The sequence below is a fragment of the Musca autumnalis genome, unplaced genomic scaffold, assembly GCF_047663935.1.
Source record: "Musca autumnalis isolate F117 unplaced genomic scaffold, ASM4766393v1 scaffold_3, whole genome shotgun sequence".
In the NCBI taxonomy this organism is placed as follows: domain Eukaryota; kingdom Metazoa; phylum Arthropoda; class Insecta; order Diptera; family Muscidae; genus Musca; species Musca autumnalis.
Window position 1 is genome coordinate 187,881,526 of NW_027411866.1, and position 18,722 is coordinate 187,900,247.

Consider the following 18,722-nt stretch of genomic DNA (forward strand, 5'->3'; position numbering starts at 1 on the left):
TGACCTAAGGAGATTACATTGAAAAACTGATATCTAGCGAAGTCCTACACACACACATCAACCACTATGCGACGATCGTCGTTAGCTGGTTAGGCTAACATAATCAGGCATATTAAATGTTGTTGTTGTTGCTAGACAATTTTCGCCATTTAGAGATCCTATTTATACATCCAAGATTGCAATTTTGCATTTGTGAAGTTCAAATTGAAGCTTTTTATTTCCAAAGACGACTCATCTGTCCCCCTTCTATTCCAGAAATCAATTTTTTCAATGTTGCATTCATATTGCAGTCGATGGCTTTTTTCCATCGTAGACTGTATATATGTCTTTCACATCGAAAGATTTTTTAAGTGGATTGTGGTTTAGAACGCTAAGACGTCAGCAACATTGTCTGTTAGTTGGCGACGACACTATCAGCTACTTTTGAATTTTAATACCCTACACAACTATGTGGAAAGGGTATTATAAGTTTGTTCTGGTAAAAGTGCATGTAACACCGCCAAATATCGGTCCTAGACCCCCAATGTGCTATACCAATCTTCTTCCGTCCGTCTGTCCATTATAAATTGTAATCAAACTCCAGGCCGCAACTATGGACCAATCGATACGAAATTTTGCAAAGAGGTCGGGTTCAGACCAGAATAGACACCTATTGTTATTGGTGATGATCGTGAAATATTTAGCGGGTGAAATGGACCAAAAACCTAATTTTTATCCGATTTTGTAGCTGCTCTGTAGGTGGCAATAATTGTCCGATCGCCTCGAAATTTTAACTAAGGGAAGAGTATATGACGAAGAAGAAGCTTGCAATTTGAGATAGTGATCAGATAATATTTAGAGGGATAAATGGACCACAACTTTTGTGTAAAAAATTGTGAAAATTTTTAATATACAGCTTATATATGTATTCCTGGAAGATACGGAATGCATCTCTCCACGTAAATAACATTTGGAAGGCCATTTCTTGACCTTTCCATTGATGCAAATTATGTTGATTTTCGAGCTCAGATAACAGAGTTACTGCCTAATATATCCTGTTATTTGTTTGTAGTGTAATCAGAAGCAATTATAGATCAATAGATAGAGATTTTGCACGATGTAAGAGCTTAGGTCGAAGAATATGCCTGCAATTTTGGACGATGATTTCATATTCTCTAGTGGGTTAAATGGACCATTAGTTTTGTTGGAAAAATATAAAAATTTAAAATTTGGTCCATATTTTACTTCCTGGAGGGCATATACTAGCAAAGTAGCCTACATTTGGAAAAATAACTACTGGAATACCGCGCCTTTTCATCTCATCATCCACTTGTTTGCGCCATCTATTCCTTGGCCTGCCAATTCTGCGTGCACCGCCATGTGGCATGTATTCATACGCCTTTTTAGCGGGTTCATCATCGCTCATTCTTATTATATGGCCTAGCCAACGCAATCGCTGCATCTCGATACGTTTAACAATATTGATGTCGTTGTATAGCAGATACAGCTCGTGGTTCATGCGACGTCGATATTCACCGTCAACGCAGATTGGTCCGTAGATCTTTCGAAGAATTTTTCTCTCAAACACACCAAGCAATGCCATGTCTGCTTGCGCAAGTACCCAGGCTTCGGAGCCATACATCAGCACGGGTAGTATCAGTGTTTTGTAGAGCGTTATTTTTGTTTGACGAGATGTGGCTTTGTTTTTAAACTGCTTACTTAAACCAAAGTAGCATCTGTTGGCCAATACAATTCTTCTTTTTATTTCACAACTGATGTCGTTTATTGTGTTTACGGAGGTGCCGAGGTAGACGAAGTCTTTTACTACCTCCAACATCCACAGTCGGTCCGAGCTCAATGGATGCATTGTGCGTCAACACTATCAACTTGGTCTTCTCACCGTTTACCACCAGACCCACTTTAGCAGATTCTCCTTCGACCTTTATAAAGGTATCAGTTACTTCTTTTACTGATCGGCACATGATGTCTATATCATCAGCATAAGCAAGTAAAATGTGGCTATTGGTGTAGATTGTGTTCTTTTGACGTTTACCTCTCCTATAACCTTTTCAAGCAGGATGTTGAAAAGATCACATGAAAGGCTGTCTCCTTGCCTGAAACCTCTTTTGGAACAAAACTCTTCGGAGAGGCTTTTTATAAAGCCGAATGAGCTTTGCGGGTATACCTAATTTAGATATAGCTTGGAATTGACAAAAAGGTGGTAGGTGTCGATCTGCATCTCTTGGGTCTTCTCCAGGATTTGCCGCAGGGTAAATAGCTGGTCAATGGTGGACTTTACAGGTATAAAGCCGCGTTGGTATGGTCCAATTATTTCTTTGACCATGGACTTTAGTCGTTCGCACAATATCCCTGACACTATCTTGTAGGCGATAGGGAGAAAACTTATGCCCCTATGGTTGGAGCACAAAGTCTTATCTCCTTTCTTATGGACGGGACACAGGATGCTAAGCTTCCAATCGTCGGGTACGTGTTATTCCTGCCAGATGGAGCTAACTAGCTGATGCATACACCTTATCAGCGTGTCGCCTCTGGTTTTAAACAGCTCGGCTGGTAGGCCATCAGCTCTTGCTGCCTTATTATTCTTCAGCCGGTTTATTGCAGTCTTTACCTCATCTTGGCCGGGTGGTATACATTCAATACCATCTTCTAGGATTGGATCTGTGGTATCTTCGTCGACTACGTTACTATTGGATACCAACAGTTTGGAAAACTGCTCTTTCCATATCCTTAGTACACTATCTGTATCAGTTACCAGATTACCTTGCTGTTCTCTACAGGAAGATGTGCCAGTGCCAAAGCCATCAGTTTGATGTTTCACTCTTTGGTAGAATTTTCGGACTTCATTCTGTCTCCTGTACATCTCGATTTGTTCACACTCCCGCTTTTCCATCTCTCTCTTTTTCCTGCGGAAAAGACGTTTCTCCTCCCTCCTTTTCTCCCGATACATCTCTCGTGCGATACGCGTTGCCACTGATTGTAAAGTAGCCCTATATGCCGCATTTTTCGCATTTTCTCTTCTGTAGCAGCACGACACTACTGGTCATACCATGGATTCCTTGGTGAAGGTCTCTGGTATCCAAGTACTGATTTTGCGGCTGTTTGCATGGAGTGGGCAATGCTTTGCCATTGTCTGATATGTTATCGGGACGAGGAGTACTTTGATTAAGCAGTTGGGCCAGTTGAGTGGAATGTGCTATGGCTATCTGTTCCGATTTCCAACTTCCGTGTTGTGTCCGTTCGCAATTTATAGTGGTCCGAGTCTATGTGTGCACCTCAGAACGATCGTACATCCAACACGCTCGATGCATGTCTTCCATCTATCACAACGTGATCAATTTGACTTCTTGTTCTTTGATCTGGCGACAGCCAGGTGCAATTATGAATATTGAGATGCTTAAATCTGGTACTGTTAACTAGCATGTTTTTTTGCAGCTGTAACCTCATACCATTGTCAGATGTTTCACTGTGGAGACTGAATTTCCCGACTGTAGGGCCAAAGATATTCTTCTTTCCAATTTTGGCTTTAAAATCGCCTAGTATAATTTTAATATCATGGGCAGGGCAATGGTCATAAATTTCTTCTAGGCGCTCGTAGAGTATATATCTTTGGTCTGTTCGTCCTTGTCTTCAGTGGGAGCATGAGCGCAAATAAAGCTGTTGTTGAAGAATTTAGCTTTTAATCGAATTGCACTGGGGTGAAGCTGGAACCCAGATGTTTATACCTCCGACCAACTACAAATTCGCAACCAAACTCATGCTTTGTGTCATGGCAGCTATAATACAGTGCGTCACCTTTAGTTGTTGTTGTGACGCCTTTCCCAATCCATCGTATTTCCTGTATGGCGGTAATGTCGGCCTTGTACTTTTCAAGTACATCTGCCAATGCATAAACTGCACCTTCTCTATAAAGAGTGCGAACATTCCATGTGCAGATTCGCAGATCATGGTCCTTAAAATGTTTGCGGGGTTCGTCAACTGAAGAGGGATTTTTTTTTAATTTCTTTCGTTTTTTCATAGTAGGCTGCTTTTTTCTAGGGGAGGGTTACTAACCCGGCGACCAAACCCAAGTTTTTAACAATCAGTGACGACAACAAATTGGGGGTTTGACCAGGAAAATCGATTCCTAAACCACTGTGCGACAACAAATACAGACCTACTTTTATACCAAATTCCACATGGATATCAGAAGATTAAATAACAGGAAATAAAATCGATCATGTTGAGGTAGAGCGAAAGCACTTATATAGTGTAGGATATATTCAAGGAAACAAAAATGTTCACCAAAGATCACTACCTGGGTGCAGCCAAGTTTCGCAAACGACTGCAAATATTTGCCATTGTGTAGGTTATATATTCATTTTGCGATATACAAGGTGGCACTTACAATTGCAGAAATGTTTTCCCCCTTTTAGTTATAAATGTTTCAAACTGAACATAAATTAAATGTAATGAACCGTACTGACCTACATACATACATACAAATTCTATCACAATATGATTACATAGAATTATTTATTACAATTACTTTTTTCTCTATTTATTACAGTTGAAATATTCTCAACAAATAAATAAACGAAGGTAAGTTTCGCATTTTTAAAGCTTAAATACATATTTTTACAAAAAAACAACATTTCAACATAATCCTCTTTGGAAAAACTGTTTTGTTTTGAAAATGTTTACACATTTAAAAGAAAAAAAAATAATAATAAAAAATATTTTCTCGTTTAAGTGAATTCTTAATTAAATCTGATGTTGCATTTTTATTAAATATTAGAAAGTACAGTTGTGTTTGGTGAACTGTAAATAGCATTGTGTTACATAGTTGTTAATTGATTATATTTGATTCTCACGATAAGAACATTTATACCATATGACCCGTATTTATACGCCTTTTTACTGGACACGTCATTGCTCATTCTTATGATGCACGTTCAGGTTCTAGTTAATATTAACGGTAGCCAAAAATATAAGGAGTTGTCGTGGCACAAGCAGTTATTGTTGGCTTAAGAGGACAAAAAACTGGGAAGATTGGTCTATGTTTTTTATCGCCTGATAGAACAGTACCGCCCGACTTTCGGTAGTTTGAAGATTTTAGATTATCCAACCTAACTGACTGAAACTTGGTTTTAGTCTTCTGCACCGCTGGCAAAATATTATTTCTATAGAGACTTGTTGGTATAAGTCCAAGTTTTGATATAGCTCCCATATAATGCTACAACCCAACTTGTCCAGTCAAAATAGACATTGAAATATCAAAAATTCCCACAAAGCTGAGTTTTGGTGGAGAGCTATGGTTTGTCATTAGAAGCAATGTCATAAAAGTCCCCATCAATCCCATGTGTGCAAAAACAATTGTCGAATTTTTTCTTGAAAACGGTGTGTCTAATCAAAAAGTGACTGAAGCAAATATTGTATACAGAAAAATTCTCTACAAGTTTAGTTCATATAACTTTTTCCTACAAGGAACTATTCTTGAGATATAGCGGTTCTAAAAAACACATAATTTATACACACTTATAAGGTAAAAACGCACATATTCAGGTATTTTGGCAAAATTGATACCGATATTTCTTTGGTATGGAATGCAATTAGAGATTTCATTTCTTTGGTGAAATTTATCGAAGAACATTTTTGTCTTGGACGCCATTCTTCTAAAATCATGTTTTGTATGACAAATTTGCAAAAACTCACATGAAGTTCGACTCTAACCTTAAAATGTGTATATAATTTTGCATATTTCTGGAGTTTAAGTAAGATATAGAGTTTTGTGTATTCTAGGACCTATAGTAAAAATTGATGGCGAACCAATTTGTACACTATTTTGATCTGATACGATCACATGTTATTAGAGGAGGGACAAAACGGTCCTTTAATGACCGTCTGAGGGTTAAAAAATATGAAAAATGAAACCAGCGACCCGAAAAACATAAGAACCAAAGGTTTGGTCTAAATCCATTCATTTTTAGATTTTTGGCCAGGTTTTTCGAAAAATTGGCCACTGTGCATTGTGCTGCTGATATGTTATCAATACGAGGATTGCTTTAATTAAGGATTTCGGCTAGTTGAGTGAAATATACTGTGGCTATCTGTTGTGTTTGCAGCCTACCGATGTCCAACTTCCACGTTGTATCTTTGATCCGAATCTATGTTTGATCCTCGGAACGATTTTGCATCCAACACGCTCGATAAACGTCTTCCATCTATCACAACATGATCAACTTGATTACTTCTTCTTTGATATGGAGACAGCCAGGTGCCCTTATATATATTTAGATGCTTAAATCTGGTACTGCTAACTACCATGTTTTTTGCGGCTGCAAAGTCATCAACCTCATACCATTGTCAGATGTTTCAATGTGTAGACTGAATTTCCCGACTGTTGGGCCAAAGATATTCTTCTTTCCAATTTTGGCAATTAAATCGCCTAGATGGGCAACGGTCGTAAGTTTCTTCAAAGCGCTCGTAAAATATATATTTGGCCTTTTCGTCCTTGTCTTCAGTGGGAGCATGAGCGCAAATAAAGCTGATGTTGAAGAATTTGGCTTTTAATCGAATTGTAACGAGTCTTTCATTCAATGGGGTGAAGCTGGATACCAGATGTTTTAGTCTCCGACTAACTACGAATCCGCAAACAAACTCATGCTTTACGTCATGGCAGCTATAATACAGTGCGTCACCTTTAGGTCTTGTTGTGACGCCTTTCCAAATCCATCGTATTTCCTGTATGGCAGTAATATCGGCCTTGTACTTTTCAAGTACATCTGCCAATGCGTAAACTGCACCTTCTCTATAGAGAGTGCGAAAATTCCAGGTGCAGATTCGCAGATCATGGTCCTTAAGACGTTTGCGGGCTTCGTCAACTTAGAGGGGTTTATTTTTCTTTTCTTTCGTTTTTTCATGGTAGGCTGCTTTTTCTAGGGGAGGGTTACTAACCTGACGCCCAAACTCAAGTTTTAACATTCTTATGGGTGATCGCGCGGAACATTTTAGCTCACTACCTTTAACGGGTGTTGAAGGCAGCTCTCCAGGTGACACCATGTCCACTTGAGATAAAAGATGGACCAAGATAAATCGTGGGCTTTGCCATGTTAAAGCCGGTCAAGACCGTTCTTTGGTATCTTTCACCTCAACACTCAGCAAACGAATTGGGGCCGTTACGACACCCATGCCCTGCTCATCTCGACGCTCCAGTTCCACACGCTGCTAAAAATGCAACGTGGCCTATAGCCCTCCGCACATTCGAGATGGTAAAAATGGCAGGAGGTGTGAATGTCAAGTTCGTGGGTATAACTATGACGGAGAGAATTAAGTTCCTTCTATATTTTTATCGCCTGAATGTTTGGCGGTATCCTGGATTTTGCCCTGTTAAACCCGTCAGAATCGCGTATCCATCGTCCATCCCTTTCAGCTTTTATCTTATTTTATGTAATTTTATAGATAATGGTCATTATATATGCATCTTAAACAATCAACAGATGCACAAGCAATCCCCAACTCCACATCTCTACTCGTTACAATTCTTTCTTTGCTGATTGTCCTCAAAACAAATGTTTATTGTTTGCCGCAATGAAATGGTTTTGTAATATACATTTGTTGTTATAATTAAAGCCATATTATGGAGAAAACAATTTTTACCCATAAACATTTTTTCTATTGAAAACCATGAATGAATAAAATTTTGTTCATTTGCGGTTTGTTATAATCATTTTCAACAACCATATGAAATGAGCAGTACAAAAACAGAAAAAAACGGAACACATTACAATTATAAAGAGGAAATCAAATATTTCTGTGTGAAAAACTGTACAAAAATTTTATTCAGAAAAATAACTGTGAAATAATTTTGAAAATTATAAGTTTTCATTTAAATTGTGTTTTTATGATGGTATGGGAATTAGACGTTTGTTTTAATTGTTAATGCTTAAATAGGGAGTAGTTCAATTTGCAATAGTTCAATTTGCAATATATAAATAAAATATCTCGAAATATTATCCCTCAGATCACGTCGTTGTCACAAACTTAGATGACAGAAAATCTGACTTCCAAAGGATAGAACTTAGCTTTTCAGCGTTATTCCAGCCGACATCAATCTGACTTCCAAAGGACAGAAATGACTTCAACTTGAGGCAACCTCCTTAATATGTTTTACAACGTGATTGACTGGAAAATCTCTGTGATTTGCATTGCAGCCAAGAACTCTTCCCCAATTTTATGACGACTCGAGCTCAAGATTTAATGTGACTGACGAATTCGTTTAAATGCGAATTCAACAGAAACACTCAAAAACCCTCGTAGCCGCATATGCAAACCAAATTAACTACTCCCACTGTTATGCGTCTCCACAATGCAGAGAATCATCATAACTACGTTGATAGTTTGTCGAAAATAACAACAAACAAATTAGATTCACTTTGGCAGTTTTGTTGTGATGTGTGTTTACTTTATTATCCCTCAGATAACGTCATTATCACAAAGTTAGATGACAGAAAATCTGACTTCCAAAGGATAGAACTTAGCTTTTCAGCGTTATTCCAGCCGACATCAATCTGACTTCCAAAGGACAGAAATGACGTCAACTTGAGGCAACCTCCTTAATATGCAGAAAAGAACTCTTCCCCAATTTTATGACCACTCGAGCTCAAGATTAAATGTGGTGGACGATTTGTTTGTTGTTATTTTCGACAAACTATCAACGTCGTTATGATGATTCTCTGCATTGTGGAGACGCATAACAGTGGGAGTAGTTAATTTGGTTTGCATATGCGGCTACGAGAGTTTTTGAGTGTTTCTGTTGAATTCGCATTTAAACGAATTCGTCAGTCACATTTAATCTTGAGCTCGAGTCGTCATAAAATTGGGGAAGAGTTCTTTGCATTGCAGCAAAGGGAACTGATGAGTCCAAGTGGCGTTGGACGAAACTAGTATTCTCTGCCCTTCCCTAAAGTAAATCAATTTTAACTACCCCTCTTTAAAAACTTGTTGTTTTTTAAATTTGAAAACAACAAATCTGTGATTAAGCTGGGTCTTACTTTAAAAACAAAAAGTAAACACACATCACAACAAAACTGCCAAAGTGAATCTTAAATAACATATCTCGAAATATTATCCCTCAGATCACGTCATTGTCACAAACTTAGATGACAGAAAATCTGACTTCCAAAGGACAGAACTTCGCTTTTCGGCGTTATTCCAGCCGACTTCCAGCGGACAGAAATGACTTCAACGTGAGACAACATCCTTAATACAACCTTTTACAACGTGATTGACTGAAAAATCTTTGTGATTAGAACATTTTAACTTTACCATTATCGTCGTACAGCTCACAGACCTCGCGTTTTATACGGCGTTAATGTTCTCCGTCTCCAAAGATTATTCCTTATATTGTTTATACCCTCAGCCTTAAGGCTAATGAGGACATATAAGGAAAATACAAAATTTGTTAGCTTTTTATCAAAAAAATCTCAAGCTACATGAAAGATTTTTGGTACATGGAATCAGAAAAGATTCCCATTCTAAAATTTGTTCGAGATACTTATTTCGGTTATTACGAGCAAAAGTTATGGCGGTTTCTTGGGTAACGACATATTTTTTATGGATGGAGAGAGGGGCTCTGGCGACTGCAGAATGCTGTTTATAATAAAAAGCTGTGTGTATGTTGTAATATAAGACGCAGAAGCTTTGGTGGTGTGTATGCGACCAAACACGTGTGTTTCGTGCTTTGTTGTTGTCAACCAACGTAGCAAGCGAAGAGGAAAAAAAATGATATTCTGTTGTACTTTTTCAGTTTTTTAAATATTTTGCCCAAACTTAGTTTAAGTTCGACGTTGTGCCATATCGATTACCCCTCGAAAACAAAAAAAAAAAAAGTCGGAGGAAGTGAAATTAATTTTTTCGGGGGCAAGTCCGTACTTCCTGAGATAATGAGCTAAAAGAGCAAAGAGACCCTGAGGGCACCAACTAAAATGGCAAATGTGAAGGATTTTCCGAAGTTTGCACATCGCATTTTTCATCCACCCACATACAGTGTATGTTGGAACATGGACTATATCGATACACTCCTTCGGGTACCTCCCTCATAAAATTCGGAAACAAATAATTTTAAGAACATTCCTCGGAATATTTTCACCTTTTTTCAGTGGGTTGTACTAGATGCCCCCGTCATAAAAAAACCCTGCCGGCACATACTCAGGATTTTGGTGGGAAACAGTAATTTCCATCGAAATGGGATTGGGGAAAATATTGTAGCTTTGAATAGTCTCTAAAAGATTATACTTTATGATATTTTCATAGGTTTTACCATTTTTCAGAAGTTCAAATTGGATCAATACACTGACTATATCGTCTCCTTATAAAACAATGTCATGACTACAGTTTCCCAACTTAAATTTATGTATCTCAAAAACAGTACAACCTAGGAAAAAATTACGAATGCCAATCTTGTAGAGAATTTTCGCAGCTATAAGGTTTTTTCTAGTCCTATTTCGATAAGACTTGCCGATTTCAAGCAAATCGTGAAAACCTAACAAAAAAAGCTAAAAATGTGACCTGAACCTCTATATCTCAAAAATGTTAAAACCTAGAAACAAGTCATAACGGAGAGAGAATTTTTACAGCTACAACATTTTCTTAAGCCCTATTTCGATAGGATTTGCTGTTACCAAGAAAAATTACGAAAACCTAACATAAACCTAAAAATGTGAACTTTGAACGCGATTTATTTAAAAAACCTCTACAGCTATTTTTTCTTGTTTTTGAATTTTTCCCATCTATGAACATTACTGTTTCAGAATCCGCAAAAATTTCCCAGGTGTAAGCGGTTTTATTTAAAGTTAGTTAAGGCGCACCGTACATGACATTGTTTTATAAGTAGGCGATACAGTCAGTGCATTGTCCCAATTTGACCTTCTATATCTCGAAAATCGTAAAACCTACGAAAATATCAAAAAGGTCAATCTTGTAGACAATTTTCACAGCTACAGTATTTTCATTTTATTTTTCAAAATAGTCATGCTTAATCCCATAGTCGTTGTTTTAATATTTTATTAAAACAACTTTAATTTATTAGTGGGAAAAATTGGCGATGTTTCCCCTTGGGTATAAAAAGTTTCTTGTTGAAAAACAAGAAACAAGGGAACTGATGAAGATCTGTGGCGAGATCTGAAACTATAGTATTCCCTGCCTTACCCCTTGGTAAACATCGCCAATTTTTTCCCACTAATAAATTAAAGATGTTTTAATAAAATATTAAAACAACGACTATGGGATTAAGCCTGACTATTTTGAAAAACAAAATAGAAGTCGTCATCCCAAACAAAAAACCAACCCGCCAACCCTCCTACAGTATTTTTTCATTTCGGTAGGACTTGTGGTTTCCATGCAAAATCGTGAAAAAGCGATATTTCAAAAGCGCTTCAGCGATTTTTTTTTTTTTTTTTTTTGATTTATATCATCTTTGAACATTGTAGTTTCAGAATCCGCAAAAATTTCCCAGGTGTAAGCTCCATTCATTTAAAGTTGGTTCAAGAGCACCATGGTCCTTTTTACCCATCCGACCATATGACGAATGAAAGTAAATTCATATTTATAGAGACGAATTTTTCTTCGATAGCTATTTTTTTAAATGTATACCTTCGTAACATATCTCTCATCTGCTTAAATTTTAAATTCTGCTTTCAATTCAAATACCCAATTGCGATTAAACCCGCCCACGTTCCTTGTCATAATGTAAAAAGCAATTAGTAGTATAGTTCAAGCTTATCCTATATATTTTAAATAAATATCAAATCAATGAGAACGAACATTCAACGCACACAAATGCCAGCAAATCTGGTTATTAGAAGAACCTTTGATGGCTCCCCCGAATGAAAAATGCATTGAATGTCCTAAAAATGAAGCCTAAATTAACTTAGGCAGGCACGGAGGCAGTGGTAGGCATTCGTGTATGTTTGAGTATCATTATGTTGTTCTCACTAACGGAGTATGTATGTTTGAATGTAAACTAACCCGACCTAGGGATTTCATTATTTGCTCCCGTTACTACGTGCTAAAGTTGCAAAATTGTAAAGTGGTCGTTCTCTGCATCAGTTGCAGAACATCTCTCACAGTGAAACAGGCACCAGAGTATTTTTCTTGCCCATAGTTAATAGTGAGAATAGTTGTGGTGCTGTTTGAGTGCCTTGCCTCGTTGTATGTGTGTGTGCGGTTATATAGAAAAACTTGATATAGGTGTGTGTGTTTTGTAGAATGTATCTGCACCGAAGTTGTGATATCTTTTTTGGATTAAGTTCAAGCTCAATGAAATTGCAATTTTCTGTTGCCTTTTTTCTATTCGACAGCCTCCAGTAAAAGCCACAAATGCACTTTTAGATTTCTTGTTATTATTTAGTTTCGTTTTTGTTGTTGTTCCTGTCTCTATCTCTCCTTTGCCTCACTGGTTTGGTTGGAGTACACCATTGACACCCAGACCCCGGTATCGAAAACATTCACACTTGTATCGAGAGACTTTAGGCTGTTATTTGTATTGGAAAAATTCATTGGTAAAAACCAGGGAAGATGGCAGATTCCTAATCGGCTTTTTTTCTGTGGTCTAGCAGAGAGTGTGAAATGTGCCTGTGTTAAAGTAAGTGCATAGTCAGAGATTGCAATTTATATTTTGTTATTTGCTGAGGTATGATAAGTTAGATTAAAGTTTATTCACAAAGTTTTGAACGAAAATAGTTTGCAAAATATTTATTTTATTTTATGAGAATTCTTTAACAATATTCAAATATAAATTTTTGTAATATCGCCACATAGTATCACTTAGAGGGTGCCGCTGAAGATAGTCGGAATAGTTCTGATTGACTGGAAGTAGTTGTGACCTGGATTTATTTTGGTTCCGTTCACCAATAAGAACGACAAAAACTCGAAAAAATCCACGGCTGCGGGTTCTTTGATACCGGACTGATTAAAAAAACATCTGTGTTCCGGCCAGAGGCCGCTAACTCAGTGTACATTTCTTTGTATTTATATATTTTTTCTCTGTAGGGAGCAGCATATCCCGGAATGCCTTCTACGGATTATTTTGGTTTGTGCCACTACGGAGGAAGCACCAGGACAAATATGGATGTACTCGGTTTGTCACATCAGAATCCAGCTCACTCAAGCTTCGGTGAGATGCAACAGATACTGGGAATGAGTGCCCATGTGAGTGACTATGACAGGGACTATATTGATGTATGCTGCGTGAAAACAGCTTCCAGTGACTCCTTGCCGTCGTCATCCGAATACGAGACTCCCCCAATAGCAGGTTCACACGCCGTAGCTGTTCGTTGATCGTGCACCTGGTCTGACAAATGACGTCACATGGACACCTCGTTTCTCTCGTGGGTCAGATCATCGGCTATGAACGTAGCATTTTCATCAATCAGAGATCTGTCCAACCCTTCCGAATTTGGGAAAGGACGTTCTGAGACATCATCACTGCTGCATCCGCTCGCCATATACATACCTGCTGGTCAAATACCGGAAGTGAGACCAAATTTCCCAAATTTGCGGGATTAGCAAATGAGCGTTTTGAGCTTTGTTGTACCAACCCCAGTGACACTAGAATCAGGGAGCATACACTGGAAGTTTACAGATTGTGGGTGAGCACAAGCGGAACAAGTGGATAAATCATGTAAAGAGTTGAGAGATCCGTATTATGTGAATTGTGGCAACGGCTAAGTCACTCTCGATCCCTGGGAAGAAGCAAGATAGTATCCTAGGTACGAAAGATCCAAAGTGTTGCGCAAGTTATTTTAATCGACAGTCTGTCGGCACCCCTGGAGTGACAGGGTGATGAGACGAGGAACCGCCGCTGTTTACAATGGATGAAGTTGCGAATGTCCTCAGGAACGCTAAACCATCCAAATCGTTGAGCCCTGATGGAATCTCCATGATAATGCTAAAACAACGGTAAGAACCGGGAGTCGAGTATCTCACCAAAGTTCTCAACCTATAGCTAGCCACCCACATCGTACCCGATGCCTGGAAAATGGACAGGTTTGTACCGCTACTGAAGCCAGGTAAGGATGCCAACAAAAGTGAATGGTTAACACCGATTTCGCTTTTGTCGCCAGTAGCAAAGACTCTTGAGACATTAGATCTATCCAGTAGCCGATCATCAGCATGGGTTCCGTAAGCAACACAGCACAAAAAAAACGCTGCACGCCATCTCCACACATATTAGTCGAGAACTCAAACAGAGCAAACCGTGGGATAGAGCAGTGATGGTGGCGCTCGACTTAGCCTTTGTTACTGTCGAGCACTCCACGCTGATTGGGGACATTAAGCAGACTACCCTCCAGGCAAGTTTGAAACGTTGAATAATCAATTATATGTGTGGCCGCCAGTCATTTTTAGAGTAAAAGAAGGAGATTACCAAGATGGAGTGGTATCACCGAAACAATTAAAGCTCAACCTCTCCTGTTTACTTACTTACTTAGCTGACCCATTACACAACATTTGCTCCATAGATCGAACTAAGAAAAGATCTCCAATTCTCTCTGTTTTTCGCTTCGCTTTCTGGAATACCGTGCCTTTTCATTTCTTCATCCACTTGTATGCTCCATCGAAGCTTAGGCCTGCCGATTCTGCGTCCACCGCCATGTGGCATGTATACGCCTTTTTAGTAGTGTTGGGCAATCTCGTTCGTTGAGCGGATCGATCTTTTTTATTCCGTTCACCAAAAAGATCCGGATCTTTCACTTCGTTCTTTGGCTCTTTTTCGTTCAATAAAACATGTCAGTCCATCATTTTTTTGTGAATATCGTTAGTTAAGTACATCAATATTCAATAGTCGTTTTATCAGTCTTAAAAATAAGCCAAAAATGTTTCTTTCCATTCAATATAGAAAAACTATTTTTTATTTGAATATATGGTCTGTTCCAGAACTGCAAGAATCTACTAATTTTTACTATTTTTCCGATAACATAAAGGAAAAAATGTTATCGTAGTAAACAATAGTAGATTCTTGCAGGTTCTGGAACAGAGCAATAATTTCAATATATTTTTAATTTATACCTATAAATTAAAAAAAAAACACTACATTCGAAACACAAGATATTTATTTTTTAATTCACCAACGCGTAATGATGTTAACAAGAAAAAACGAAATGTTTTCATCGTAAAAACTAGAAAAAACAAGCGCTTTAATGGCTCCGGCACATACGGTTCGTTGCGAGCCGCGTTGCGCGTTGAAAACAACAACCACATGAAAAATATTTAAGTGATGCCAAGTTTGTTCTTGAAGTTTTCATGTGGTTGTTGTAACGTGATGCTCAACGCGCCATATGTGCCGGGGCCTTCAGAACGAGAACAGCGAAAAAAAAAAACGAAATAAGCAAAAAGAACGAGCGAAGCCAACTGAACGAGATGATTCAGCTCATTAAACGTTCGATGTAAAAGAACGACACAACTCTGCAACCATATGCATTTGTTTTTCTTGCTTGTTTGTGTGTGTGAGCAAAGCTAATGGTGTGGTTTTGTTTTGTAAGCAGCAATGTCTTGGCCATTAGCGATCTAAATGAACGATATAAACGAATGAGCTGGATACGGATCCGTTTGTTATTTTCACGGAGTCTTTCCTTTGAGCCGGTTCGTTCATGAACGACACAACTACTTTTTAGCGGGTTCATCACCTAGCCTAGCCAACGCAATCGTTGCATCTCGATACGTTTAACTATATTCATGTGTTTGTATAGGTGATATAGCTCATAGTTCATACGACGTCGATCGTCGACGGACCGTCAACGCAAATCGGTCCGTAGATCTTTCGAAAAATTTTCCTCTCAAACACACGGAGCCATACATTAGCACGGGTAGTATCAGCGTTTTGTATAGTGTTATTTTTGTTTGACGTGATGTGGCTTTGTTTTTAAATTGTTAACTTAAACCATAGTAGCATCTGTTGGCCAATACAATTCTTCTTCTTATTTCACAACTGACGTTGTTTGTTGTGTTTATGTCAGTACCGAGGTAGACGAGGTCTTTAACTACCTCAAAATTATAGGTACCAACTTCCACACTTGGTCCGAGCGCTATGGACGCTTTGCGCGTCGACACCATCAATTTGATCTTTTCGCCGTTTACCGCCAGACCCACTTTAACAGATTCTCCTTCGTCCTTCATAAAGGTATCAGTTACTTCCTTTACTGATCTCCCATCACGTCTTTGTCATCAGCATAAGCAAGTAACATGTGGCTATTGGTGTAAATGGTGCCATTTCTTTTGACGTTTGCATCTCGTATTACCTTTTCCAGCAAAATGTTGAATAGATCACACGAAAGGCTGTCTCCTTGTCTGAAACCTCTTTTGGTACTGAACTGTTCGGAGAGGTTCTTTCCAATTTTAACTGAGGGCCTAGTATCAGTTAAAGTCATCTTATAAAGCCGGATGAGTTTTGTGGGGATACCAAATTCAGACATTTCATGGTATACCTTTGATCGGAGGGGACAGTCGAATGCTGCTTTATAATCGACAAAAAGGTGATATGTGTCGATGTGCATCTCTTTGGTCTTCTCCAGGATTTGCCGCAGGGCAAATATCTGGTCAATGGTGAACTTGCCAGGCCTAAAGCCTCATTGGTATGGTCCAATTATTTCGTTGACCATTGGCTTTAGTCGTTCGCACAATATCCTTGACACAACCAGCAACATAAATCCAAATGAGGAAAGCGAAGTCGCAACTGGTAATACATATCAATCACTATCGGCGACAGAAGCTATAAACATCGATCCGCCCTGTGTTGACGAAATCGCAACAGCAATAAAAGCCATGAAACGAAACAAAGCACCCGGAGACGATGGCATACCATCCGAAATTCTCCAAGTCGACCCACAAGTTTCAGCTGAAATCCTTCTCCCATTCATAGTGGAAACCTGGTAACAGGAACAACTCCCAGAAAGTTGGAAAACGGGGATTATTATAAAATTGCCAAAAAATGGCAACCTAACTGACTGCAATAACTGGAGAGGAATAACATTACTTAATACAATATACAAACTAATTGCAATCATAATCAACACAAGGCTCCAGGAAATAGAAAGAACTCTACGAGACGAACAATCTGGGTTCCGTCCTCACTGCAGTTGCGTAGACCAAGCTAACACGCTTCGAATTATCATAGACCAGTCAATCGAATGGCGCTTTCCACTCTACCTGGTATTTATTGATTTCCAGAAGGCACTTGACTCCATCCGCCGAAGCGTAATATGGACAGCACTGGACGCCAAAGGAGTACCCCCTAAAATTGTCAACTTAATAAAAGCAATGTACGAAGGAGCCACACTGAGGGTTCTACATGGCACAACGTACAGCGAAACCTTTTCCACTCACGCTGGAGTGAAACAAGGCTGCCCATTATCACCTCTACTCTTCGCCGTCACACTAGACAACATAATGGGTGAAGTTAGTAAAAAGAAAAGGGGGATAGTTTGGAATCTTCAAAACCACCTCGAAGATCTTGATTTCGCCGATGACATATGTCTTATGTCTCATAGACACAGTGATATGCAATCCAAGCTGGACGAGATAGTGAAGTTGTCTGCACAAGCCGGTTTAAGAGTCAACATCAAAAAAACTAAAGCCATGCATATCAACCACAACAATACCAATAAATTTCTTGTAAACGGACAAGGAGAAATTGAATGGGTGACCTCCTTTTGCTATCTGGGGTGTATAATGTCGGACTATGGCGGCATATATGACGACGTCCAATACAAGTTAGGGAAAGCTCGCTCAGTCTTTGGTAGATTAAACCATATATGGCGTTCAGCACAGATATCCCTTCAAACTAAACTGCATATTTTCAATGCATGCGTCAAATCGACGCTATTATACGGAAGTGAAACGTGGCTAACAACTAATGCAATTAATCAAAAAATTCAAACCCAGTTCAACAAATTTTTACGAAGAATATGCAGAATATTTTGGCCAAATACAATCTCCAACGCTGATCTATGGAGGAAAACAAACGAGACGCCAATAAATATACAAATTATGAAGGAAAAGTGGTCATGGATCGGACACACTCTACGCAAACCGCCACAAATTATATGCAGAGAAGCTCTTGAATGGAACCCCCAAGGCAGTAGAAGGCGAGGCAGGCCGATAACAACATGGCGACGAACAATCCTCACAGACTAAATATATCCTTTGATGAATTAAAAACATATTGTAATGATAGAAATATGTGGAAACATCTTGTAGAAGGCCTATGCTCCCAAGAGGAGTAATAAAGGAAAAAAAATCTTATAGGCAATAGTGAGAAGACTTACCTAGTCTAATGTCTTATCTCCTATCTTGTGGACGGGACACAGGATGCTCAGATTCCAATCGTCGGGTACGCGTTCTTCCTGCCAGATGGTGCTAACTAGCTGATGCATACACCTTATCAGCGCATCGCCTCCGGTTTTAAACAGCTCTTCAGCCGGTTGATTGCTGTTTTTACCTCATCTTGGCCGGGCGGTATTCATTCTATACCATCTTCTGGGATTGGATCTGTAGTATCATCGTCTCCGCTACTATTGGATACCAGCAGATTGGAGAAATGTTCCTTCCATATCCTGAGCACGCTATCTGCATCTGTTACCAGATTACCTTGCTGGTCTCTACAGGAGGATGTGCCTGTACCAAAGCCGTCTGTTTGATGTTTCACTCTTTGGTAGAATTTTCGGACGTCATTCTGGCTCCTGTACATCTCG

The 18,722-nt window shown here is 38.8% G+C and overlaps 1 protein-coding gene across 2 annotated transcripts in view; it reads left to right on the top strand.

Moving 5' to 3' along the window:
- Positions 1 to 18,722, top strand: part of dpr8 (defective proboscis extension response 8) — a 1,303,531-nt gene that overhangs the window by 695,421 nt on the left and 589,388 nt on the right. For both annotated transcript variants that reach the window (XM_073976012.1, XM_073976014.1), the window contains exon 2: positions 4,547 to 4,578. The gene's annotated coding sequence lies outside the window, so the exon portion shown is untranslated. The remainder of the gene's footprint in view (positions 1 to 4,546; positions 4,579 to 18,722) is intronic.